General features: G+C 45.4%; 1 protein-coding gene and 1 long non-coding RNA gene across 2 annotated transcripts in view; both read left to right on the top strand.

The window, feature by feature from the left end:
• Nucleotides 1-27,647, top strand: part of MBTPS2 (membrane bound transcription factor peptidase, site 2) — a 358,518-nt gene that overhangs the window by 284,541 nt on the left and 46,330 nt on the right. The gene's annotated exons all lie outside the window — the stretch shown is intronic.
• Nucleotides 7-27,647, top strand: LOC146805293 (uncharacterized). The gene is made up of 5 exons (XR_014967826.1): nt 7-1,997; nt 25,769-25,968; nt 26,048-26,109; nt 26,428-26,483; nt 26,592-27,647. It is a non-coding gene; the product is annotated as an uncharacterized LOC146805293 (long non-coding RNA).

The following is a 27,647-nucleotide window of genomic DNA, read 5'->3' as shown; positions in this document are numbered from 1 at the left end:
AAGAGAGTGCTCATTGTGTAAAGATTTTTAGAAAGTTGTCAATTGCCACTGTATTCATTTTTTAATGTATATGGATGTTTGTTGGACTTGCAGGTGTAGCACAATTTCTCAGCTAATAGATTGTATATTTTTCTTTATCATTTTGATATGTTAATACCATTCCTTGCCAAACAACCTCCGTTAGCGGACACTTACAAACTAAAAGTTGGATAACTGCCAAACAATTTAACATTTTCATTCCCTTTCATTTTATGTTGTATGCAGTTTGTCAAACTTTAAATCTAGGCCCCTCACTGAGATGTGTGTATCTCATTAAAACTAAATCAAAGAATATCTATAAATTCCTTTTAGAACATGCACTAACAGATATATTCATATTCCATTTCTCCCTAGGTCTCGGTTACCAACTTATGAGTCCAGTAGGTTATGCCCCAAATTTTAATGAGTCTCTTCCAGTTGTTTAGAGCCAAGGCGGATCCTTGTTGTATGATCAAGACTGTTTTTATAGCCCACTTGCAGTTACTATTGGCACATTTGCAGTGTGGTTTTTCACACGTTACCACTGCCAGATACGTTCAGATGTCTCCTGGATTCCCCTCTCTTAAATGTTTAGGTCCTGCTTCTTGCCTAAGTATCACAAGACGGTGGAAGTACTGTAAAGAATTGTAGGTTTATTTCCTGGTAACAAAGTCCACAATCCTCAAGACTATATGCCTTCTGGTTCTCCTCAAACATCTCAAGGGGGGCTGTCAATAGTTGGTTGCCCTCATCGTCAAGAAATTCCCCTTCTGTGGACTTTGAGATACTTAACTAGACATTTTGTTTGTTTCAAGGATGTACTTCGAGGACTTTGGAGAAATGTTTGTGGACTGTTTATCAGTAGGATGGCACTTGTCTGACTCCCCAGGGCATCAGGCTCTCATCCAGCATTCGGCAGAATCAGAAGGTAGTCATAAGCAGTGATTTCCCCAGCTGCCATTTTCCTCTGATTTATATCCTTTTGTTTATATAGTTACAGTGGGGGGATCCTTTTCTCATACCACCCGTCGCCCGATTGTAATGTAGCAGACTCTCCCTCTCTTGAAGCCTGGCATTGGTGTGCCCTACTGTCCTAATTCCAACTACAACTCGCCCCTCTTTTCCCCACTGTAGTAAAAGTGGAGGTGTGTTATCTTGAATCTTTCACTGTCTTCCCTGAGTTGAGGAAAGAATGCATTTGAGTTCTTAATTTTATATCCCTATCCCTGTTCTGGTAGGACAGGCCAGTACCTGATAGCCATCTCTCCCCCATCAGGCAATTGGGACTGTGGATTCTGATTACTACTCAATGAATAGGGAAATTAGGGGCTGTGCTTCAGTTTGATGCTCTTGCAGGAAAACATAGCTGTGGTCAAGCACTCTAATGCAGAGTGTAATTGGCTGGTCGGTAACCTACTGACCTACATGTTGTAACTTATGTTTCCCTGCTGCTCAGCTAGAATGACTGTGGTGTGGAATGTTGGATGGATGGAATGTTGGATGTCTGTGAATGTCAGTTGGGTGTGGGCTGAGCAGCAGGACAGCTGCTCCTGGTGGGGTTTCTCTTGATTACTTAACAACTTGAATAAAGATCTTAACCAATCTACTTAAGTAGAACGGACCATCTTTCATTTGGATTACAACATTTTGGCGACGAGGATGGGATACGAACCCACGCGTGCATAGCACAATGGATTTCCACATATCTCTCTGGCTCACTGCCGATCTCTGCGTAGTAAAGTTCCTGGTAATCCGAAACACTCCATTGACATTGTCGTCAATACTTGATCCCGTAAACAGTGTGCATCTGGATTATTCACCTAAAATGGAGGCACGCATATTAACGTAGAACCGGGTGGTTCTCGGCAAGGACATGCATCCAAAATCGGCACACAGGAGTACTGACGCAGGCAGGTTGGAGTGGAGACTCGTCACAAAAGGGATGGTGTCATGGTGACACCTACAGTCTCCGTGAGGAGGTAAGCTGGCACGTATTGTCCCTCTCGTGCAGGATTTTTTCCCATTTAAACTGTGACAGTTAATCCGTTACTTGTGGACGCACACGCTGTAGATAACAGTTACAACCACTGAATTATGTAAAAATTCCGTCGACATCAGCACATCTCTGCTCTTTGAAAACGTTCGTTGCCAAAAATACAAGTACTGTCAACACAGAAACCTCAATTAATCACTGCCCTCACTTGACACCTCCAAAGCACCAAACAGCAACGGAGCCCGTATTCACAGTCAACTAAAAGCTTAACAGCTTCTCACCGGGGCCCGGTCATTGCCCCCGAGTAATATATTTAAAATATACGCCGGAGCTCGATCTTTGCCCCCGAACGGCACACTCAAAGGTTCACCACACTGACACGTGAATCTTCTTGATAAATATCACAGAGGCCCGATCTTAGCCCCCGATCGTCACACAACAGAATTCATCACATTGAAACCTGAATCCTTATTAATTAGCTCTGAGGCCAGATCTTTGCCCCCGTTCGTCACAAATCAGAATTCATCACACTGAAATCTGAATCTTCATTACTTAGTACTGAGGCCCGATCTTTGCCCCCGATAAACATGTACTAAACTCATATCTGGCACGCTTGGGTTAAAGGGCGACCGTTGGCAGGGTCACTGGTGGGGTTTGGGTGCCAGACAGCAGTACATACTTGTTTCTAATTTCCTTCAAGAGAAAATCTTTTACCTTGTGATTTCTTTCGTTAATACTTCATGTACCTGTCAGGTTTCTTAAACAATGTTGGATGTCTGTGAATGTCAGTTGGGTGTGGGCTGAGCAGCAGGACAGCTGCTCCTGGTGGGGTTTCTCTTGATTACTTAACAACTTGAATAAAGATCTTAACCAATCTACTTAAGTAGAACGGACCATCTTTCATTTGGATTACAACACTACACAACCCACCCATCATTGGAGAAGAATTCATGCAAAGACATATACCCAACACTCTTATGTGGGGGAAATTTGGTGGTGATCTTCAAACAAGGAAAGCTGGAATTTACAACAAAAATCACCTCAGTACATAGGGGTATTTCTTATTGCAGGCGAGCTAGTCAAAAGATTTACAGTCTGTTACCAAGATATGCCACCTACCAGGAAGTAAAATCACTCAACAATTCAATGATATAAAGTAAGTAAGTAAAAGCTTATAAAGCTCACAAATGCCGAGGCGTCTTGGCGCTGGGGGGAGCATGACAGTGGAGAAGTCAAGAGGGGATTGATCACTGTTGGGGAGAGAAAAGCCAGGTTTTAACCTGACTCCTAAACTGGGGTCTGGACGATAAAAGCCGAATATTGAGTGGAAGTTCATTCCAGAGCTTGGGTGCCAAGAAAGAGAGACATCTGCCTCCCCATCTGGTCTTCCTAACTCTGCGGACGTGAACCAGGGCTTTATTGGCAGATCTTAGCATCCTACGGGGGCATGCCATTGAAATAGTTTGTGGTAATCCTTGGGCCCCCTTCCCCCCATAAAGGGCTTTATGAACCATTCACAGTGCCTTGAACTGAGTTCCCTGCTTATACAATAATCTTAATTCCAAAAAGGGGTAGTGGGTTTGTCAGGGAAACAGCTATGTCTTAAGAAACCCCATCTGTCTTTCTCCCCCTTGCTTTACTTGAGACAAAATACTTCCAAACCCACCCCAATAGCCTTTTCTTATAGGATGAGATCAAAGATAATAGAGAAATGAGATCAAATACATTTTCCAAGGACTTACAAACTTCGGGCCTGATTCTCAATGATAAACTTACACTTTTGTGGGGCCTATCGACGCCATTCGGGCCTACGGCTAATGGAAAGGACTCCATTTAAAAAATGCCCCCAGTGTGGAGCTAAATTCCCACACAGCGACAAACACAAGGTCTGTAACCTCTGTCTCTCGCCCGAGCACGAGGAGAGTAATTGCCAGGCCTGCGCCTCCTTTCGATCCAAAAAGACTATCCGTGATCGCCGGGCTCGACGACACGTTATGGCGCAACGGGAAGCTCCGGTGCCGGAGGACATCTTCAACGAAGGCCCCGATGTCCCGGAGGAGGATTCGGAAGATCTGGAAATCGTTTCCAAGGCAGACGATTCCGACTCACATGACCACATCACTCCATGTCAACGAGTGAGTACAACTGCCCCTACCCCAACCCCACCTGAAAAAAAGAAGGCTCTTGTCAAGACTTTGCCTGCTGGCCCCAGTCGCCACCCAAAGAAAGCTTCAGAAGCCCCGCCCCCGGGCCCGGCTCCGAAGACAGAGGAGAAGACTTCCGGCGGCTCTGGACCGACCAAGCCTCATATCAGTGCCCCGCCGACACCATTGGCACCGAAGCCGGGAGCGCATCCTACTCCTAAAGTCCCCAAAAAGCCATCGCCACCAAGCACCTCGGCGCCAAAGGAAAAGGCCTCGGATCCGAAACCAAAACATTCGGAACCGAAAAAGATTTCAACATCGAAGCCGAAGGATCCAAAAACCCCTTTGAAGGCTCCAGAGCAGAAATCTAAACCCCGCTCAGACCCGAAAAAATCGGTGCCGAAAGCGACTACCGAAGAGGAAGAACTTTTTCGACCGGATCCCATCGATCCGAAACAAAAAACTCTCCAAGTGGACCCCAAAACAGGACATGTGGTCAATGTTCCACACAAGAAGAGGAAATTGAACACCCCACATTTCCCTGAGGTGCCTGTAAAGAAAAGAGACTGTGCCACTTCACCTTTACGACCCTCTTCTCCTGTTCTTCCTGCTAAGTCTTTCTCTCCTCCAAATTCTCCCATAATTCCACCATACTCACCACCACAGGATGATGATGATTTAGGGGTTGGGGGAGGGAACAATGACCCTTTCACTGACCCTGATGACGACACAGACATACCACAGGACGATTGGGATGATTATGATGATCCAGTAGGTCCTCTAGACATTCCTGATCCCGATGCATACCCAACAAAGCAATCTACCCCCAGATGACAATATTGGTTGTATCAGCTTATAGACAGAACTGCCCAGTACCATGGTGTTCAAATGCATTCGGACCCCGCAGAGGAGGACTTCCTGATAGATTGCACAGTCACAAAAGACTGTGCAAACCTTACCATTGTTAAAAGGCATCATTAAACACGCCCCAGCCATATTCAGAGACCTTGTATGGGCTAGAATTCTCAATCCCAGAATTGACAAAAAATATATACCCGCTCCAAATGATCCCACCTACATCAAGGGTCAACTACCTTTAGATTCTCTAGTGGTGAAAACGTGCCAACTCTCAAACCTCTGGTGATGCTGCACCTCCGGACAAAGAGCACAAATTATTAGATGGTTCGGGCAAACGAGTTGCTGCCCAAGCAGCTAATCACTGGAGGATAGCCAATGCGCAGGCATCACTTGCCAGGTATGATGGGGCTCATTAAGACCAGCTGGAAACCCTATTGCAGCATTTGCCTCATCAATATAAGACCAAGGCCAATTCTTTGATTCAAGAGGGCAAATTAATAGCTAATGCATCAATCAAGTGCGCCCTCGATGCAGCAGACACCGCATCTAGGTCCATTAACACTAGTGTGTTACTAAGGAGACATGCCTGGTTGCACATTTCTGGCTTCAAACAGGAGGTACAAACAACTATTCTCAATCACCCGTTCAATCACAAACAACTGTTTGGCCCAGCTGTGGATACAGCTTTAGAAAAAATGAAAAGGGTCACGGAGACTGCTAAATCCATGGGAGCATTACAGTCTCCATCCACACAAAGTTCCTTTTGACGCTCCTTCTATAGAGGCGCATTCAAAAATATCAGTGCAGATACTGCTTCTTCCTCCTACAAAAACCCCACACAAACATCCCCCAACAAGGGATATTTTAGAGGTGGATACAGAGGAAATAACAACAAAGTAAGAGGCCGAGGTAACAACAACACTCGTGCCTCTCCCTCTAATAAGCAGGGACTTCCCTCCACTCCCTCCAGACCATTCCACTCCGGTCGGAGGGAGACTCTCACAGTTCCTACCTGTCTGGAAATCCATCACTACAGACAAGTGGGTAAGACAAATTATCCAGTATGGTTACTGCCTGGAACTTACAAAAACTCCACCCAACATACCACCCAAGCAGCGTCCAATGTCCACGGAACATCTGACACTCCTCAAACAGGAAGTTCTTTTACTGCTTCAAAAGCATGCAATAGAACCAGTCCCCATACAACATCAAGGAACAGGAGTTTACTCTCTATATTTCCTATTCCCCCAAAAAGACGGTACCCTAAGGCCAATATTGGACATCAGTCCTCTCAGTCTCTACATACAGTCAGATCATTTTCACATGATCACTCTTCAACAGGTTCTTCCACTTCTTCAAGAATGCGACTTCCTTGCAACACAAGATCTCAAGGACGCCTACTTCCATATTCCCATACACCCTGCTCACAGAAAATACCTAAGGTTCAAAGTGGACGGCCAACACTATCAGTTCAAAAGCCTTCCATTTGGGGTGACCACAGCTCCCAGGGTGTTCACAAAGTGTCTTGCAGTAGTAGCAGCACACTTGCGAAGACAACAAATCCATGTATTTCCATACCTCGACGACTGGCTCATAATAGCCAAGTCATACAACCAGTGTGTTCACCACACTTATCAAACCATTCAGCTGCTACACAACTTTGGGTTCACAGTAAACTACACCAAGTCACACATTCAACCCTCCTACATACATCAGTATCTAGGAGCCACAATAGACACTTGCAGAGCTCTAGCATACCCCAATCCAGCAAGGATAGCCAGTTTGCAAGCCCTCATCTCCAAGTTTTAGCCCCAACACTCTCTCCCAGCACAAGTGTTTATGCAACTCATAGGAATGATGGCCTCTTGCATTTTCATTGTACTTCACGCATGACTTCAGATGCGCCCTTTACAGGAATGCTTAGCACGTCAGTGGCACCAGGCTCAAGGTCAACTTACAGATCTGATGTTGGTGGACAGCCGCACTCATCGCTGTCTGCAGTGGTGGAACACACAAAATCTTTTCAGAGGGCGGCTGTTCCTAGAGCCGGTTCCACAGATAGTGCTAACAGTAGACGCATCACTCACCGGCTGGGGAGCCAATCTCCTAAACCACACAATTCAGGGCAGGTGGACCACTCAACAAAAACTGTTCCACATCAATTACCTAGAATTACTGGCAATTTTTCTAGCGTTAAAGTCGTTCCAAACACATCTCCTCAACAAAGCTGTCCTAGTCCGCACAGACGATATGACAGCAATGTATTACATACAGAAACAAGGAGGAACACATTCTTTGCAGCTGTCTCACCTAGCGCAAAGTATATGGAGATGGGCCATTCCACAAAACATATATCTTCTGCCAGAACATCTTCCAGGGGTGAACAATCAGATGGCAGATCTGTTAAGTCGTCAGACTCAACAGATATACAAATGGGAACTTCATCCGCAAGTTCCTCAACCCTTCTTCCAGATGTGGGGCCAACCAGACATAGATCTGTTCGCCACACATGCAAACGCAAAATGCCCAACCTTCGCCACCAGGTTCCCACACCCGTTGTCCAAGGGCAATGCGATATGGATGAACTGGTCAGGCAGATTTGCATATGCTTTTCCACCACTCCCGCTCATTCCACTAGTAGTACGCAAGCTTAAACAACAGTCTCTCAAGATGATCCTAGTTGCTCCAACATGGGCACGGCAACCATGGTTCACAACACTACTCGAACTCAAAGTAGTTCCACACCAAAAATTACGCCTCTCCCCAAAGCTGCTAACACAGAACCAAGGAGAGATAAAGCACCAAGATCCAGCACAACTGAATCTAGCATTCTGGCTCCTGAAATCCTAGTGTTTGGTTACCTTAACCTCCCACCGGACTGTATGAACCTTATTAAGGAAGCCAGATGCCCCACTTCTAGAGCTTGCTATGCAGCTAAATGGAAGAGATTCGTCATTTACTGCAATAATAACAAAATTGACCCATTAGATGCTTCAATTCAGAACATTATCTGCTATTTGCTACATCTACAAATATGCAATCTGGCATACTCATCAATAAGATTACATCTGGCTGCCCGTGCCGCCTACCTACAAAACAGACATTTGTCATTGTTTAGAGTACCCGCTATCAAAGCCTTTATGGAAGGCCTTAAAAGGATAATTCCACCAAGACTGCCACCCTCTCCAGTGTGGAACCTAAACATTGTTCTTAGTAGACTCATGGGTCCCCCATTTGAGCATTTACACAAATGTGAATTACAATTCCTTATATGGAAAGTAGCTTTCCTTGTCTCAATCACCTCTCTCAGGAGAGTAAGTGAGATCCAGGCTTTAACCATAAAAGAACCATTCTTACAAATACATAGTAACAAGGTGGTTCTTAGGGCAAATCCAAAATTCCTTCCCAAAGTAATCTCTGCTTTCCACCTTAATCAATCAGTAGAGTTACCAGTACTTTTCCAAAATCCTGATTCCGTAGCGGAAAGAGCTCTTCACACGCTAGACGTCAAAAGAGCTTTACTTTACTACATAGACAGAACTAAAACCTTTAGGAAACCAAAGCAACTGTTTGTAGCTTTCTCTCCACCTCATAAAGGCAATCCTATTTCCAAAGCCGGAATTGCCAGGTGGATAGTAAAATGTATTCAAATATGCTATCCGAAATCAAAACGTACGTTAACAATTCCCGCTAGAGCACATTCAACACGCAAACTAGGGGCTTCCATGGCACTCTTAGGGAACATTCCCCTAGAAGACATTTGTAAGGCAGCAACATGGTCTACAACACACACCTTCACCAAACACTATTGTGTAGATGTGCAGGCAAAGCAACAAGCTTCTGTTGGCCAACCTGTTCTTAAGACACATTTTCAAACCACTGCAACCGATACAGGTGACCACCGCTAGGGGAGACACTGCTGTACAGTCTATGCACAGCATGTGAATTCTGCAGCTCATATGCCTCGAACAGAAAATGCTACTTACCAGTATGCATCTGTCCTGGCATGTAGAGCTGCAGAGATTCACACGCCCACTCACCTCCCCAGAACCTGTATCTGTTCCAGTGTTATCTTACTTAGATACATTCTCGTGGACATCTTTCTGTTTCTTACAAACTCCATCATTTCCCTTCATGGCGAAAAACAATCTGAGAATGGAGTTGATGCCCATGCGCACTATCGTCCAAGGGAGGAGTCACCTATCTCATGACTACAAAAGACTTCTTCAAAGACAACAACAAGGTGCAAGCATCCGAGCCCAACACCAGATGGCGATCTATGCACAGAGTGTGAATCTCTGCAGCTCTACATCCCAAGAATAGATGCATACTGGTAAGTAGCATTTTCCTTATTGTCTACGGGTGCTCGTGGAAGATAATTTCTATGGACTGGAATCTAGAGAATGCTAAAATGATTCTGGTATTTTACTGACCTCTGCTGGTGGTTTTCTATCAAAAAAGTTAAATAGAGGCAGTTGCCAGGAAAAAAAAGAAAAATAAATAAAGTCCCTCAGCAGAAAACAATTCTGGTATTTTACTGACCTCTACTGGTCGTTTTCTATCAAGACAATTAAATAGTGGCAGTTGAACTAGCAGAAAGCAATTCTGGTATTTTACTGACCTCTACTGGTCGTTTTCTATCAAGAAAGTTAGACAATAGAGACAGTTGAACAGAAAAAAGTCCCTAAGCGGAAGCAGACAAGTCCTAGGGCTGCTCTCCAGGGACGCAAAGTACATACACATATAAGTATATACTAAAGTTTATACATGAGGTCTTGAATGCTCGACCTAAAGATGCGAAAATGAAGAAAAGAAAATAGAAGGTGAAGAGCTGGGTCGCTATAAGCTTACTGTGTCTTTAGCCAGTTTTCTTTCCGTATTTGGGCTGGACATGTTTTAGTTTCCACCACAAAAAAAACACTATCTCTGAACAAAACATAGTTGCTTTTGGATTTTTCACAATGTCAATAACAACTTCGACACCCATCAAACAAAATCTGTGGCATGACCTCTTGTTGACTTCCTTAAAAATTCCGCACTAGAAGAAATGTGGGAAGAAAGATTAAGCCAGTGTCTCATTATAAAGAGAGGAAGCTAAATTTATGGAATTGTTTCTGTTACGAAAGACAAATGCCAGTTTAGAAAACGCTTCCACGCCTGGTAAGTGGTTAATTATTACTCTACCACAGCTGTTCACAAATAATTATGGCAGCCACACTTGATATAAATTAAATTAAAATTCATTCAGTATTTCTTTGGGATTTTCCATCTAAAGACCATGCCCCATTGTGGGTTAATACAGATACAAAATGCTGACTATATGGTTATCATGTGGAATCAATTCTGCATTTATCTGTAATGCTCAATTTTCAGCCTACTGAATTGCACAATTTTTGCTTTGATTTCAATTAATCAAACAATAAATCTTTACTTTAACTTTGACATCAGATTGACTCCCCTCACTGCCTAAAAGGTCTCTTGCCTGACACAGTACTGCATTGGTTCATGAAACTCAACCGTTGGTAGAGAGGTTTGTACAAGAAGAACAGCCCTGCCAAGTACCATTTCAGGGGTCTCCAACCAGTAGCTTGTGAGCTACTATTGCTCTCCAGCTACCTCCGAGTAGCTTATCTGTGTGCATCCCAGCTTATTAAATTAGAAGGACTTTGCTTGGTTGAATAAATAAACATATAAAACAATTTAGATTATACAACACTAATAATATTAGTAGCTCTCAATGCTTTTCATTGAGCACAAGTAGTTCTTAGTGCAGAAAAGGTCGGAGACCCCTTAGACTGACGCATTTTAGTGCTAGTGTCTACTTCACTGCACTAAGATGCATTAGTCATGAGTAAAACAGCTTCTTCGACTTTGTTCAATGAGGTGCTGCATTTATAAAAACAAAAGCCTGCTCACATCTCACATTGCTGTGCTGCTGTCTCAGCTGGCCACTTCAGGAAATTTTACTGATCTGGCCAGACCTGGAGTAGAGTTGCTGTTGCTGTGGTCACAGTGAAACATAATTTGATACTTTGTTTACTCTTTCCCTACAACATAGCTTTCTTTGGAAAAAAAAACATTGTAAGCTGGATGCGGTCAGGCCTGGCCTCTCCCTGGCAAATTGGATCCCGTAATAGTCTGCAAAATAAACAAAAAACATTAAAGGCATCATTATGATGCCGGTGGGACCACCACTGACAGGCTCCTGATGGCGGTCCCACCAACAGACAGCTCTTAGGCCGACCGCCGCATTATGCTGCAGGCAGTCGGACCCCTGATTCTCGAGGGACGGACCGTCCCCTCCGACAGGATCTATTGATTCCATCAGGGTGGCTGTCTGAATTGTGATCCTGAATGGAGGTGTGCCTGCTCAGGCACCGTTGTCAGGATCACGATGTCCCTTTCCGAATGCCTTTTCACGGTGGTCCCACTGCCATAAAACGGCAGATGAAAATGGACGTTGGGGTCCCCAAGCAGGGCCCCCGTGGGCCACTGCTAAATTGCCTGGGGGGCACATGTGGTGCCCCCCCCCACAACACATCCATGCATCAGGTTGCAGGCACCACATGGTGCCTGGCACACGGAGGATAGATGTTTGTCTAGTGCCTTTTTCTACCGCGGCTTGTGCTGCGGCTCTTTTCCGGGCCTTATATGTTATTTTAGGCATTTTACGACCGCCTTGTCAGTGGTCGTATCGTAATAGGGTGGGCGGGACTGCTAACACATTGTTGGCCGGTTACCTACCCTCAGCTCATATGATCGCCATCGTAATCATCGTAAGTGCTGGGCCGAGCTTTATGTAAATCCGGTGCATTGCGTTGTTTTTCTGGTCACATTTCAAAACAATTGACCAGGTGGCAGCTTTGTTTATTTGCTGCTCTATGCTAGCAGCCGAGACAAGATGGGGTTGTGCCACCTATGTGTGTGTCTGCTGTAAAGGCTGTTGAGCAGGTGTCACTGCAGGCACAGTGCTGGATGTTTACGCTGCACGATCAGCTCCAGAAGAGCAGAGTCACAAGTCTCAACCCTCGATCCTGTGCCAAGTGGCATTTCCCATTTGCTGTCCAGCTGCCCCTGGATTTATAATATTATGCTGTTTACACTTGAATTTAGCCTGCCTTCACTTCTAGGCTCGTGTGCAAGATGGCCAAGGAGTGGCGTGTCCCTGTGTACTTCTGCAGGCACACTCTTAAAGTGCCAGCACCAACCTGACACACCAGTCACAGTTTGAGGGCTGCTGAGAGGACTGTAAAACAATGAGCGAGCCAAATGCCATGAGACAGAAGCTGACACCGGCTACCCGAGAGCCTAGTGCAATGTTAGAGCCCTTCTTCCCAGGAACATGATGGCAGAAGGCGCTCTCTTGGAGGACATACTACTGGTGACACAGGTGAGCCACCAGCAGAGCACTTCACTTAAGATGAGTACAATAGTCGCAATGTCTGTTAGAATGTAAAGGTGGGATAAAACCATGGCTCAGCTTAAAGCACAAAATATTCTAGAACAGCCTGCTCCAACAGGAAGCCAGTGAGCTTCTAGTAGCTCACCAGCTACCTGCAAGTACCTCTCCTGTGTGCAACCCTGCCTATCAGAGAATTGCTTGGTTGAATTAGTATATGTACACGAAAAATGAAGACGTATTTGAGATGAAAATTTATTTATTTTCAGAGCTCATTAGCTGATGTTTGGAGAAAAATAGTTGAATTTCCTAAATATATTTAAAACTCATATTGCCAGATCGATCATGAGGCACTGTGGAGGTTTATTATTAATATAATTGTTTTGGTACCAAGGGGCACTGCGGCTATGGCTGTTAAGTATTATCCATGTGGAAGCATTCTACATTGACAAAGCAGTTTTTTACATTATTGCTGGCAACCCTGCCAGATGAACTGAGGTGATCACTGCTCGTAATCTTGCATATTGTGGCCACAAATATAACCTTGCCCTGATGCCGTCACTATTACATTATTAATATTAGTAGCTCCAGATGATTTTCATTGAGCATAAGTAGCTCTTAGTACAGAAAAGGTTGGAGACCCCTTTTCTAGAACTAGAATTTTCAGGTCACTACACAAAAATTAACCTGAAAGATATATCATGCAACTTAAGGAAATGTACTTTTTCTTTATGTTCACCATATGAAAACTCAATTGGTTAATGTAATCACTGCAGATATGTGTGTGCAACCAGGGATAAACAGAACTGAACCCTTGTTGGCACAGTAGAGAATAGTGGCTTATGTATTCATTGTACCATGAGACTCCAGCCTGCAACTGAAAGCACTGTGAATATGCAGTGATCATCTTAGAAAGGAGTTGTTGGTAAGTGACCTTCAATATCAGTGGTTTTGCAGCACATACAGATCTTGTTAGAGCTTCCTGTTGCTAAAAAAATATTGTAATTTCAGATGTTTGTCGTTCCACGCACTTCTTTGCTTGGTTTTAATCATGGGGAAAGTGTCACTCTAAGTGTCACACATTTAGTCGTTGAATGGTACTCATATGTATAAAAACCACGGAAATGTCACACATAAGCAATCGGAAAACCTGGCAGCTATGGATGAAGTAATCTTGTGTTTCATTGAAGCATAAATATTATAAAAGCACTTTTAGTATGGATTGGGTTACTCAATAAAATGGTTTTATTTTTATTAAATCGCACAGGCAAGAGAATTGTTTTTGTTACTCTGGGGCAACGTTTTCGGGGCAACGTTTTTGAGGATGTTATCTGTGAAAAGTGCTTTTGGGGGCTGCCTGATAATACTCAAACTTGCCTCCATCACGGGAAGCATACAGTCTCTCTCATTGTCCAAGCAGTACAAAGATGAGATGTGTCTCTTATATTTGGTTTTGGATATTGCAAGAATTGGCAGCCGACTGTAGAGAGCAACCAGGAACTTACTCTCCCTTGAATTCACCCTGGACAAAAACCTCACTCTCAAGGAGCCTAAACCTGGTAGCAGCTCTCGCTCCTAATGAAAGGGAAATTATTACTTCCAGAAAGCACTTTCAGAACTGCAGTACATGTCCTCTTACTCCTGCTTCTGGCTGAATGTAACACCCTGTTGCATGTCCTCGCAGACTCCCCACTGGCACGCCTCAAGGGCACACTCCATGCCACAACATTGGTCATTAACGGTCTGAAGAAATATATTCAGTTCACCACATCCTGATAAAACTCAATTGGCTCCCCTTGTCGTCTTGCATCATTTTTTAAACAAGCTTCATGACAGGGGGCGTGGCCAAGTTGGCAGAGAAGTGAGATGTGCCATTCGGTCTCTCCATCCCTGATCACGACCCAGGCCACTTAGCCACCTTACCTGCCCTGTAGAGATGACCTGCGGCAGTCCCTATTGAGGATAGAACACTGGGAACCCTGATGCCGAAACGAACAGACCCTGTGCGCGATCAGAGCTGTGTGGAAGTTGACACCAGAGCGGGCCGGGACCGGAGGCGTTGAGGCCGCTGACGTGGGCTGGGTGTGAGCGGCTGGCCTCATCGGCCTGATAGTGCTGTGTAACACCTTGGCAAGCAGCCACTTTCCCGCTTGTTTACCGGGCGGGGCAGATGATGGAGTGAGGCTGATCTGGGGGGCGGTTGCCACAACCACCTGTCTCTGCCGTGGGAGCAGCCTCTTGTCGCAGCTGAGAGCCAGAGGGCGGCTACCAGACCTGAGGCCCTTTTTCTGGAGCTGCTCCCCGTGGGGACATCGGGGGCTCCTGTGGGGCCTATCGGTTGATGCTGGGCCCTTCACGTCCACTACAGGGAGGACTGACAATCAGCCCCAGAATCACTGATCCCTGTAAGGTGCGTGCGTGTGCACCTATCTCCCCCTGAGCTCACAGTGCCATGTGTGAAGCACACAAACAGCACATCCAGCGAGAGCGTTTGCGCCACCAATTTTTAAAATGCATCGGCACAAAAACTGCCATTTCCTGGTTGAGGGAGGCAAGGAAGAGACCACCGTGTAAGAGGAGAACACGAGGGACTGGCAGGTAAGTTTTCCTCTTAGGGCAGTCTGTAAGATTAAGGCTGACGCATCCAGGCACTTGCTGCCTTTTTTAGTATTGATGTTAATCACAGTGCCCGTCATGGGCTGCATTTAACATAAATACTTTCAAGAGGCAAACAATCCGCCCCGCAGCCGTGCTCTATTTAAAAAAGAAATGCAGCAAGTCTACAAACACGAGGCTTGCTTTCAGGATCATCTGAAAGCACACGTTCTTGCTTTTAAACTTGATGCATTTCTTTTCTGAATAGAGCGCAGCTCCGGTACTGATTGACTGCCTTTTGAAAGTATTTATGGTAATCACAGCGTCCGTCATGGACTGTATTTAACATAAATGCTTTTGGAGACACATTGCCGGATCATGGTCAGTTTAGGGCATGTGGTGAACATATGTGTCTGCTCTGTGCTGTAACCCGCATGGTATACACCGAAATTTGCGACTTGACTGTTATTGGCAGGTTGGCAATTTGGCCGGAATAACATAAAAATTAATGATTTTGAATTGTTGCATTTCGTATTTGGTAGTATTGGTTTGAGTGTGAGCCAGAGAACTGAGTTGGTAAAAGTTGAAATTGTCATGGGGGGGCGTGGCCAAGCAGCGATCCATGATGGCCGCGTAGAGTAGAGCTCCGTCGCCCGACTTTACCCCACGTCTATCCGGCACCTCCATCCGAACCTTCTAAATGTGGCCCCGTGCATCGGAACATTAGCGGTGTCCATCCCGCCCATCCTGGCTCGCGTCTGACATTTGGGAACGAAGATACGGGGACCGGAACAGTGAGGCCTGCTCGCCGATCAGAAGCCGGGACCCACAGTGCCACGAGAGGCCGGGGCAAGGCTCGGCTGTAAGGAAAGACTTCTCACTGCAGAGCGAAATTCTGGAGACGTCGCCGCGGGGGAGGGGGTGAAATGCTGACCGAATTGTACGGACCGGGACCCCGCCGTGACCCACAGTCAGCAGAGGTCCGGTGAAGAGGCTCCGTGGGGCAGGAAAGGCCCAGAAACAGCGGCATCCCCGCGCAGTGGGCCGAAACTCGGCAGACTGCGGAGCTGCGCCAAGGAGGCCTGTGGCGCAGCGTTTTGCTCCCCCCCCACCCGCAGCTGCAGACCAGGACAGTGAATGCTGGGCTCTACACACAAGGGCCCATTGTGTTGAAGCTGTGGTCCGTAACACCAATGAGAACCCAGGGAGTGCTGCGGTCGGGCAGTTTGCATCCCAAGCTGCGGCGGGGAAGGCCCTGCGATATCATTGCCACAGAGAAAAGCAGGTGAGAGCCCCCCCCCCCTCCCCCCCGAGTGGACAGTACGGGTGCATGGCCAAGTACCAGTGACGTCCCATAAAGGAGGGCACATTGGGTCTAGGGAGGCTCGAGTTTCAGCCATGACACCAGGTCTATCAACTGTGGCTGCACAATACAGAGGTGGGCTCCCTCAGGGGGTAACAGAGACTGTGTTGGATCCCCCTTCACCTGAGCCATTGGAGTCTGCAATACCACGGACTCACCAGCCGGTAGAGTGCAGTTAGAGACTGTGCCGACACCTGCCCTGTGTGACCTGGAAGGACCAGAGTGTACTGATCAGCAGCGCAATGGACCGCAGTAAAGGATCCGGGGCCTGGGGGCTCAAGGGGGCGCAAACCAACAAATTAGGCCGCTACACTGTTCCTACAGACACGCTACAGAACCGACTGTCCAGAGATGCCTTCCAAAGTGGCTCTGGTGCAGAGGAGCAGAATGGTCACTAAAAGACGTCATGGACGCTATCACCGGAGTCAAAACCTCCCTTGAACATAAAATGGATTCCATGACAATTGACGTAAACCTCATCAGGGCGGATCTGGCGAAGCTAAACGAGAAGGTCAAGCAGGTGGAGATCACTACCACAAGTCTCGTCGGGGATGTCACGCAGCTTTAAGGAGAAGTCAGCGCATTACAAGACTTTCGCAAACTCACAGACTTAAAACTGGACGACTACCAAGGCCGTTTGCAGCGCAACAATCTCCGCATTTTGGGTGTTCCAGAAAAATCGGAGGGGCAGTCCCCTGACCGCTTTGTTGAAGACCTTATCCTTAAACATCTACAGCCTAAAGGCCTCAGCAAGTTCTTTGTCATCGAGCGGGCACATAGGGTCCCATGCGGCCGTCCCAAGCTGGGCGCTCCCCCACGGCCGATGTTGGCTAGAGTTCTGAACTTTCAAGACAGGGATGTCATCTTCCAGAATGCCAGGACGGAGGCCCCCCTCCGTTATGAGAATGCAAATATAACCTTTTTCCCGGATTTCACGCAGAGGATACAAAGGCAGAGGAGGTCGTTCCTCTCGGTGAAACAAGTACTTAGAGACAGAGGCCTGAAATATTCAATGTTATTTCAAGCACGTCTTCGAGTCGAGGCGGATGGGAGGGCATGGTTTTTTGAACATCCTGAAGCAGTGGCAGACTGGATCGAGCACCATGGAATGAGGAGTCCAGGCGACCACGTCGGAAGGGAGAGTGAAGACAATTGGCCAGCCTGAGGAGAGGACCATGTCTGCAGTTATTTTCAGATTGAGTGAAGGGGGCCTGGGACGGGGTGGGCTTGGGTGGGGAGTTCCTTATTTCTGATCCTTTACCGGGGTTGACACTTTCAGTCTTGACACATTTCTTTAAATGGGGATGTACTTTTGAGTATGTTGGGGACAGGGAAGCGGAGCGCTTTATTTCCACTTTTTTTTCTACTTTTAGTTCTTTACGTGGGCGACAGGCACTCTGCAAGTTTTCGATGGGTAGTTTTAGGCCCAGAGTGCAGGGCAGCGGGGTGGAGGGTTGTTGGGTGAGGGTGTTCTGTTTGGTTTTAGTTGTTCACACTGCATCAGCGACTTCTATTGTAATTCCCGTAGGGGAAGTAGCAACACATGCCGCAATTCTTGTAGAGGAAGCGGAGATATTTTCTACTATATCATGGCTACACGGTGGGACGGAGGGATTAAATTGTTAAGCTGGAACGTCAACAGGTTGGGGAACAAGATCAAGCGCAGTGTTGTCCTCCAATACGTCAAGCGTCAGGCCCCTCATTTTGTATTGCTTCAAGAAACTCATCTCATTGGAAATGCATGCAAAGCCTTACACAGAGGGGGTTACATAATGTTGGCCCATGCAGGATTCACCTCTAGCTTTCGAGGGGTGGATATTATGATGAAGAAATCCTTTCCTCTTGTGGTACAGGCAACCTGGACAGACAACCGGGGACGATATATTGGGGTCTCGGGCACATGGGAGGGGCACCCCATCACACTTCTGTCGGTTTATGTGCCACCTGGCCTACAAGCCACCACCTTTAGAGACTTGGGGACTATATTGCTAGCTATTCCAGAGGGGCTGTTAATATTGGGAGGGGACTTCAACTCAGTAGTCTCGGGCGAACTACATCGCCATCCCCCCAAGGAGTGAGCTCCACATCATGTTGACTTCCTGAATTCCTTGAGACCATGGGGCTGGTAGATAGCTGGCGGACCTATCACCCAAACACAGTGCAGCATACCTTCCATTCCGGAGCACACGGGAGCCTCTCACGTATAGATTATTTGTTGATCCCCGCATCTCAGATTGCTCACATCCATGAGATTAAACACCTGGCCAGGGGTATTTCTGACCATTCACCAGTCTGGCTTCACGTGGTTCTTAATTATAAACAGGTAGGACGGGTGCCCCCATCAACCCTTGGTATTTCCGAGATCCTAAAATTCGCAAGGAACTTCTCGCAGCAATAGATAATTATTTTATTGACTATGAGGGATCAGTAGACTCCCCGCAGACGCTATGGGAAGCCTTCAAGACTGTAATTCGGGGTCATGCCCTTTCCCTAATCTCGGGGGAAGAAGAAAGATCGCCATAGAGAGATAGTGGCCATTGAAGCGGAGATTAGCCAATTAGAAACTGACCTGGAATCTGAAGTTACATCCGACAAACTCCACTATCTCAAGCTCCGACAGCAGGAACATAGAGCGTTGGCGACTGACCAGGCCAGGGCCTTGGGGAGAGCTGCACAGGGACGGTTATATGAGGTGGGAGGCAAAGCCGGGAAACTACTAGCCTGGTTGGATAAAAAAGAGTGGGCAAGCCGGCTAGTGCTCGAACTTCGGGGGGAAGGAGGCAGCCCCCTCACAGATCCAAGATGACAAGTTTGCGGGCCATTTTGGCGCTGTCTACTCTTCAGTTGCTCCTTATTCCGTAGAGGACTCCCGTCAGATGCTAGCAGATATAACACTGCCCAAGCTTTTGGTAGACGACCGTGACTTTCTGGATAGCAACATATCCAATGAGGAAATAGCGAAAGCAATCAGGTCCCTCAATTCAGGGAAAGCCTCCGGCCCTAATGGACTTCCGGTCGTACTATACAAACTTAAATAGGACAGACTGACCCCATATCTCAGGGCCATGTATGAGGTCTCTAGGGAAAAGGGGTTCCTATCGATAGACCAAAGGACGGCCACCATAATCACTATCCATAAGGAGGAGAAACCTAAAACTGACTGTGGGTCGTACAGACCGATTCCCTCCTGAATGCAGAGCCCAAGATTCTGGCCAAGCTGTTGGCCAACCATCTGATCACAGTGATCGAGACTCTAGTCCATCCAGATCAGTCTGGTTTCATTCCACATCGTAACACAGCGCTTAACTTGCGTAGGGTGCGTGCAGTATTAGGCAGAGCGGCCTCCATCTTAGAACCAGCTGTAATAGTCTCCCTGGATGCCACCATGGCCTTCGACACCATTGAATGGCCGTATCTTTGGGCAGTTCTGGAGAAGATGGGGTTTGGCCCGAAATATATTCAATGGGTGCAGCTCCTATATGCTAAACCTCTAGCGCAAGTGGTAGTTAATAATAAAAAGTCGGCCACCTTTGAGCTGGGTTGGGGGACCCGGCAGGAATGTCCGTTGTCCCCCCTCCTGTTTGCCCTAGCATTGGAACCATTGACAGCCTGGATACGCAGAGACCCGATGATTCGGGGCATGCACTGGTACCCAGAGTGGGAAGACCGCATCTCACTCTACGCAGTCGATATCCTACTTTATCTGACTTCCCCGAAGCGGTCCCTGATTGTAGTCTTGGATATCCTTGCCATTTTCGGTAGATTCTCCGGATACTCTATTAACTGGAGTAAATCCCTGTTGTTTGTCTTGGCAGGAGAGCCACCTATTCCACCGAAGGGGTGCCCAATACAGATACGTACAGAGGGCTTCAAGTATTTGTGAATTTTTCTCTCCCTAGATCCATCACTTCGTCATACCCAGAACCTGCACCCACCTCTAACCAGGCTGCGGAAAGACACAAACAATTGGAAGTCACTCCCCCTTTCCCTACTGAGAAAAGCGGCTCTTTTTAAAATGATGTCTTTGCCACGGTTTTTATATGCCCTGCAGAATTCCTTAGACCCGGTCCCAACGTCCTACTTCAGGGAAGTGGAAGGTCTTCAGCGGGACTTGCTATGGAATGGAAAGCCACGTATCACCCTCAGTAAGCCCACCCTGAACTGGTATGACGGGGGCATCAGCCTCCCTGACATTAAAAAGTACTATTGGGCGGTCCACCTAGCTGCCATCAATCATGGCACCTACACCCGTCCCGGAGATCCAGGCTATAACATGGATAGATGGCTTCTCTCTGGCGGGAACTATAATAGAGTCCTTTATTCCATACCACAACGCTTTAAACTCATGGGCCCCACTAAACATTTGGTCCATGTTTGGCACACTGCCACTAAATGCCTTGGATGGGATCACACATTACACATGCGACCCCGTTATGGGACTCAGAACAGCTGGGTAGTTTGTGGAAAAATAAGGGATTTGACATATATACTGCAACAGCACTTCGAGCTAGCTGACTCGGAACTCTTCCGTTACACACAGGTCAGACAGGCTTTGCGATTCTACCTGCAGCGTGGTACCACCCTTCCCGAATCTTCCCCTTTGGAGGATAGAGTATTAGACGGCCACTTCCCTGATAACACTATCTCACTGATATATAAAAAGTTGATAAATAATATGCCAGATCCTCTTCAATCACTTCGGGAGCGATGGTCCAGAGATGGAATCGAGATGGACAACGAGTAATGGCAGGAGGCCGTTTCCTCGCCTAGAGTCGTGGCAATACCAGCTCGCCTCCGACTAGTCCAATTTAAAGTCCTTCATAGGGTTTATGTGACAGGACCCCAGTTGGTGCGGATGGGGAGAATTGACGGGGGAATAGTAGACGGGGATTTGGCCAGGTGGGTTCTTTTATGCACATAATTTTGGAATGCGACAGTATTCAAACCCTACTGGCGCAAAGTACATGACATCATTAACACAGTTTTATCCACGCAACTCAGCGTTGAAGCTTGCAGATGCCTATTGATTATTTGGGAACCAACAGATCTGAATGATTACTTGACACAATGGGTCATTTTGGGGCTTATGCTCGCTAAGAGAAAAATTGCACAGCGGTGGGGAGCGTCGCATCCTCCTACAGTGGGTGACTGGGAAAAAGATCTGGATTGGTCAGTGTTCAGAGAAAAGACGGTATATGTGGGCCGAGGTTGCCCTAAGAAGTGTGCCCGTGTCAGGGGCTTGTGGAATTCCTATCGTGGGGACATATGTCAACGGCTCTCACCATCGGCAGTGAAGATCTCCCTTCACCCTAAACTTTCCAAGGGATATTTTGTAATGATTGATTTTACCTATTCTCATGTAGTCTGACTTATTACTTCCTCTGTACTGTAATCGATAAGCTGATGTCTATTAATAAAAAAAAGTTTTATAAAAAGAAATTGTCATAGGGTCAAATAGCCACAGATTATTCCTCTCTAGCCATTCACTTTATCTGGGGCCGGAGAATATGTCAGAAATTGGTATATGTAGCTACTTCTCAAAATCGGGGTTGACAAATCATCTACATTTGTATACTCCATTCTTCTCTGCATTCGATTTGAAAAGAATGTCGAGCTTGAAGAAAACTGTTAAATTCACCAAAGCTTTATGATACTGTTGCTGTTCTCCGAGATATTTAAAATGCCTGCTATATTCAGCAAAATGTGTCTAATGTCTTGTACGTGACCTGTTCGTGCAACTCACCTATGGGATACTATTAAACCAAATAAAACAGCTCTTGTGGCATAAATAAAAGCCTGGTACTATAATGTAAGTATTTGCTGGACCACAACAATCCACTAATAGAACCGAAGACAAGGTAGCGCTCACCACTTTGCAGGAGGATATGTGGATACCCCATAGACTGACGAGGGCTCCGCTGTTTTCAAATTAACATTAAAATGGGTACTTTATTTTCAGCAACTTGATGTATATGCTTTGCTTCCCACTACACAGACCTTACAACCAGTGCCCCTCCAAACCCTCAACGCCGGCCCGACCACACCCCAGTGACATCAATGCAGCCCTCTGTCACATCAAAGACCACAACTTTTAGCCCCTGTGAAATTGTTTGCAAGTCCCCATGCTTTAAGGCTTACCTTAGAGGTTACTAATATGCTTTTAAAAGGAAGATTTAGGTGCGGCAAAAGGTTTATTTTGCCAGGTCGAAAGATTTAAAACTGCACAACAGGCTGCAGTGGCAGGCCTGAAACATGTTTTAAAGTGCTACTTTTAATGGTGGCACAATGAGTGCTGCAGTCCAACTAGCAAAAGGAACAAATGATCGACGGAATGCTGAACAATGCAAACATTCACCCACAGTCACAAAGATCTGGGTTTAATCCATCGTTCTTTTGTTCACCATACCACCCCGGTCATACGCATATCAGTCTAGACCCTGTTCTTCATGAGAACAGTCCAGCCCGAACAGCCAAGTCAGGTACTCCCTGGACCGAAAGCAAGCATTCTGGGACCGGTTTTGGGGCATCACCCCTCATCAGCCAGGCTAGCTTGAATCCAGTGGTGCAGTGAGCACGGGATCCACATCTGGGCTTACCCTTACCACTGGTGGGTGGACGGAATGCTTAACAATGCAAACATTCACCCCCAGTCACAAAGATCTGGGTTTACTAGTAGCATTTAATTTAAAGGACATGGATATATATAGTACTGTATACTAGGAACTTATAAGTAAACTAAATGTACCATCTAGGTGTTGGGCAATTGTACCATTTTTTAGGGAGAGAGCACACACACTTTAGCTCTGATTATCAGTGGTTAAGTGCCCAGAATCCTGAAACCAACACAAATAAATTCATAAAACAGGAGGGGTGAAGGCAAAAGGTTTAGAGTTAAACCTGCAGAGAGAGCCCAGCCCAAAAGGTATTAAGAAGAACAGGATGCTCATCTCCTAGATTTATTTTTAAAACTTGATTTAAAATGCTGACATTCACAACATCCAGAGGATACATGAAATTTATTATCAATAAAGATTTAATTTTGTCACATGCATTTTTTTTTTCTAAACGTCTGTGTCATCAGAGTTCCTTTTATTGTACACCACAGATTTTTTCATAAAGCCGTCAAGGACCACCTGTTCTGTTAGGAGATTCATTTGCCATCTTTTTCGTAAAGTTCTTGTGCCAAGATGCATAATGGTAAAGCTGTGCTGACCAAAGTCTCGCTCACTTGGTGTATTCAATGTCCTTTGCAGAGGAGGGTGAAGCTTCTGGGGTGAGGGATGGTGTTTTCTAGATAAGCCTTGGATAAAAGACTGAATCATCTAAAAGCACACGTCATTCTTCTAAGCTTGCTGCATGCCTTTTGTTATTAGGAGCGCTGCTGCAGGGCAGATTGTGTGCCCTTTTGAAAGTATTCATGTGCAGCGCCGTGTAGAAGCATGAGGGGCACTGTGATTAACATGAGTACTTCCAAAAAGGCACACAATCTGCCCCACAGCCATGCTCCTAATAGTAAAAGGAATGCAGCCAGTCCAGAACTACAACAGGCGCCCTGGGCCAAATGTATTTGTTGGACCCTATTTGGAACAGCTTTGATTTTATGATCTTGTTTAAGCTCTTTCATGTCGTCTTTGGTCAAATTCTAAATGTGTTTACATCTGATATTCAGGGATAGTGATGTGTGTTTACAGTACTGTAACACAGCAGCAGCTCACTAATTTACTGCAAATAATCTCAGTGACACCCTCCCATTTCTCATATGTGGGGTTCTGTATTGATGTAAAATAAACTTTTGATGTGAATGTTGCATGAAACATAAACATCTTTTGCCTGCAAAATGTCTGTGAGACTCTCACACATGAAAAATAAAAGATAGAAAAATGCTATTTAAAAAAGTCTGTTTAAAAATGATTCAAGGTTATCAGGGCAAGACTCTCTGCTGAACATAGCTGTCTCTATCAGAAAGGCCTGAGCCAGAGACCACTTTGTCCATGCCTTAAAACATCTCTGTTATAAGGCATGATGCTTTCTATAAAAATCACAATTACGTAGTTCCATAAGAAATGCCCTTGGGCTGCATGTTCTTTGTCAGTCCATCTGCGCTCTTTCACTGTAGATTTGTAACTTGCGTTTCTTCATTCAGCTACCTTACAATGAACTAAAAGTGCTTAGAAGTAGGCATAGAAGTGAAGCGCATTTTGTATGAGCAGCACAAGCTACCTGTCTTAAATAGTTGAGCTCTACAACGCATTGTGGTTCTTGTTAGAGGTTTTATACATCCATCTGTGGCCTGCAGTACATGAATAACCTTATCTAGAGCTGCATTATTTTTTCAATCATGTTCAGTTTGTGGTAAGCATTGTTAATTGCATCTAAACGCCATTCGCATTTACTATAACTCCAAAAAGATTTCACTGAAGCCTCCCTTCACGCCCTTTGCTGTGTTTTATACCATAGTTGCTCTAAGTCTAAGGTAGAAGTAATACGTGTTGCTCTTTTGTATAGGACTTCAGGTAAGGAAGGAAGTTTTTTTTTTCTTCTGTTTTTAAATTTGAGGTAAAACAATTACCAAAACTTTTAGGAATTTAGCGGAATTTAAAAATAAAAAAACCACATCTAGCAACCAGATTGTTTGCGAATACAGCATGCTTTGAGTAGGTTGGGAAATTATTCTTCTCCCACTATTTATGTCCTGCGCATGTGATTCTAACCACACAATGGGCAACTGTGGGATATGCAAGTGCGAAAGTGATATAAAACTATTGCCTTGGTTTGGTCAAGCGGGGAAGCCACTATTGATCCCTTGTTTTCTGGTACCACATTGTGCAATTTAAGTCAGCCACTAAATGTACATGCTTCCCTTCCCTTACACCCATCTTAACACCTCCCAACTCCCTGACCACCCTGCTGTCTTCAGTACAGCCCTCTGTCACGCAACCTCCAAACAATTTTGGCTCCTGGGAAAATATTTGCGAGTACCCGTGGTCTATTGAAATTGTGATTACATGCGAACGTGTGTGAATGAGACGCACAGCTGTTAAAACATTGACATGGCCAAAGGTAAAGAAAATGCAGGTGAGTGGGTGGATTGTGTGGGCGGATTAGTGTAGTGAAGGTGATACATGAAAATAGAAGTGTTAGAAGTGAATTCCCAGGTAACTATTTGGCCACTTTTCCTATTGGAGTCTCTGGAAAGGTCACATACATTGTTTGTAACTCTTAGAGCCTTTGCGAACAATCTTGTCTTCCATTGCAGTTTTGCAGTCTGTAAGGTATTCGGATTTGAATGCTCAGGCTTGAGTACAGACAAAAACAAGTTAATTCTGTTTACGTTCCTGGTTGGATTTGGTGGTTGCTGTGTGAATAGATTCACAATCTGCACCCTTTTTCTTTTGCAGGTTTGTGAGACGGTACTACGGCTACAACTGCACAGGCACACGTGAGTACAGGCAGAACACACAGGTAATTGTCTGGAACAGTTAAACTGTGTTGCATCTTGTACATCGTAGTAAAACAACATACTTAACCCATGCTTTCTTCTGTTGCAGATACAACACACATTTGAACGGGCATACATGAGTACAAGCAGAACAAACAGGTAATTGTTTGGTAGAGTTAAACTGTGGTGCACGTTGTAGTAGAACAACATACTTACCACATGCTTTCTTCTTTTGCAGGTTTTGCAGACAGTACCACACACATTTGAACAGGCATATGTGAGTAGATGCATAACAAAAAGGTAATTGTTTGGTAGAGTTAAACTGTGGTGCACCTTGTACATTGTAGTATAACGACAAAAATCAAGAAGAACTAGCACACACTAAGGAAGCTAAATGTTCATGTTCTGGAAAAAACATTTGTTTTTTTTTATAAAAACAAATGTTTTTTCCAGAACATGAACATTTAGCTTCCTTAGTGAGTGATAGTTCTTCTTGATTTTGTCTATATCTACCAGGGGACGTGAACTAGCCCCTACGGACACTAGGTCCTCCCATTCTTTTTGATACATACATTGTAGTATAACAACATACTTTACCCATGCTTTCTTCTGTTGCAGGTTTTGTAGACAGTACCACACACATATTTGAATAGGTGTACAAACAGAACAAACAGGTAATTGTTTGTTAGATTTAAACTGTATTGTACATTGTAGTATAACAAAATACTTTACCCATGCTTTCTCATAAACACAAACTTTAGCCATGTTCCTTTATTTTGCAGGCTTTGTGGCATAGCAGCCTAAAACCTGTTAGCACAAAAATGTTCAAGCGCAAAGCTGTAACTTCTCCAGAGTGTGGTGCTTCACCACAAAGGAAGAAACATTGCCTTGTATTCAAGGAAGAGTGGATGAAAGACATTTTGGAGGCTGAGACATACAAATCACAAAGCAAGGTTGGTCTGCAACTCTGGGAACTGTTTCAATACAGTCCAGACGTGGGATTGATTTGCAAAGCTTGTGCCGAAGATTGTTGGGGACTTTTCTACAGGGAAGAAATGGAGTGATGGCTGGAAACTGCCATCCAATTCGCAAAGTTCACAAGTCTGCTTTGATGATACGGAGAAACAAAAGTGCTGCTGCCAGGTTTGGTTATGGAGTGCGGGCAATGCTGACAGAAACTGCCACCGACAAAGCACACAGATTAGAAGTGGTTGAGCGACAAAGATTCCTGCCTGAAGAGATAAAGATTCTCATCAACAACATGTTGCTGGCGGTCAAGATTAATACTTCAATGTTGTCTGTCCAAGACATCAATGACCACCTAGCTTTGTATGTGAAGATACTAGACAGCTGGAGCAGCAAGCACTATGCCTTTGAGTTCCTTGAGGCCATCAATAGTGTGATGCACTGTGAAGCTATGGCAGAACTTCGCAATGCTTTGTCTCACACATTGATAATTGATGAGAGCGCAGATATTTCTGTTACAAAAATGCTCATCCTGTACTTCAAGTTCAAACCTGTGACATCAGCAGAGCACTAAACACTGTTTGGGGGCATAGTGAAGCTGACTAGTTGTAATGCTGAGACTATCACTACTGCTGTGAAGGAATTCTACGCTGCCAATGAAGTGGGTCTTATGAAAATGGTCATCTTGACATCCAATGGTGCATTTGTGATGCTGGGCAAGAATAATGGTTTTGCTACTCGCCTTAAACAATCAATTCCTCATCTGTTGAGCAGCATTGTGCCGCCCATCGACAAGATTTGTGAGTTGATGATGCCTGGAAGAGGGTTCCGATTATTAAATAGATGGACACATTATTGAGGACTGTCTACAC

The sequence above is a fragment of the Triturus cristatus genome, chromosome 8, assembly GCF_964204655.1.
Source record: "Triturus cristatus chromosome 8, aTriCri1.1, whole genome shotgun sequence".
NCBI classification, from domain to species: Eukaryota; Metazoa; Chordata; class Amphibia; order Caudata; family Salamandridae; genus Triturus; species Triturus cristatus.
The sequence above is the reverse complement of the archived record's forward strand: the minus strand, read 5'-3'. Positions and strand labels throughout refer to the sequence as shown.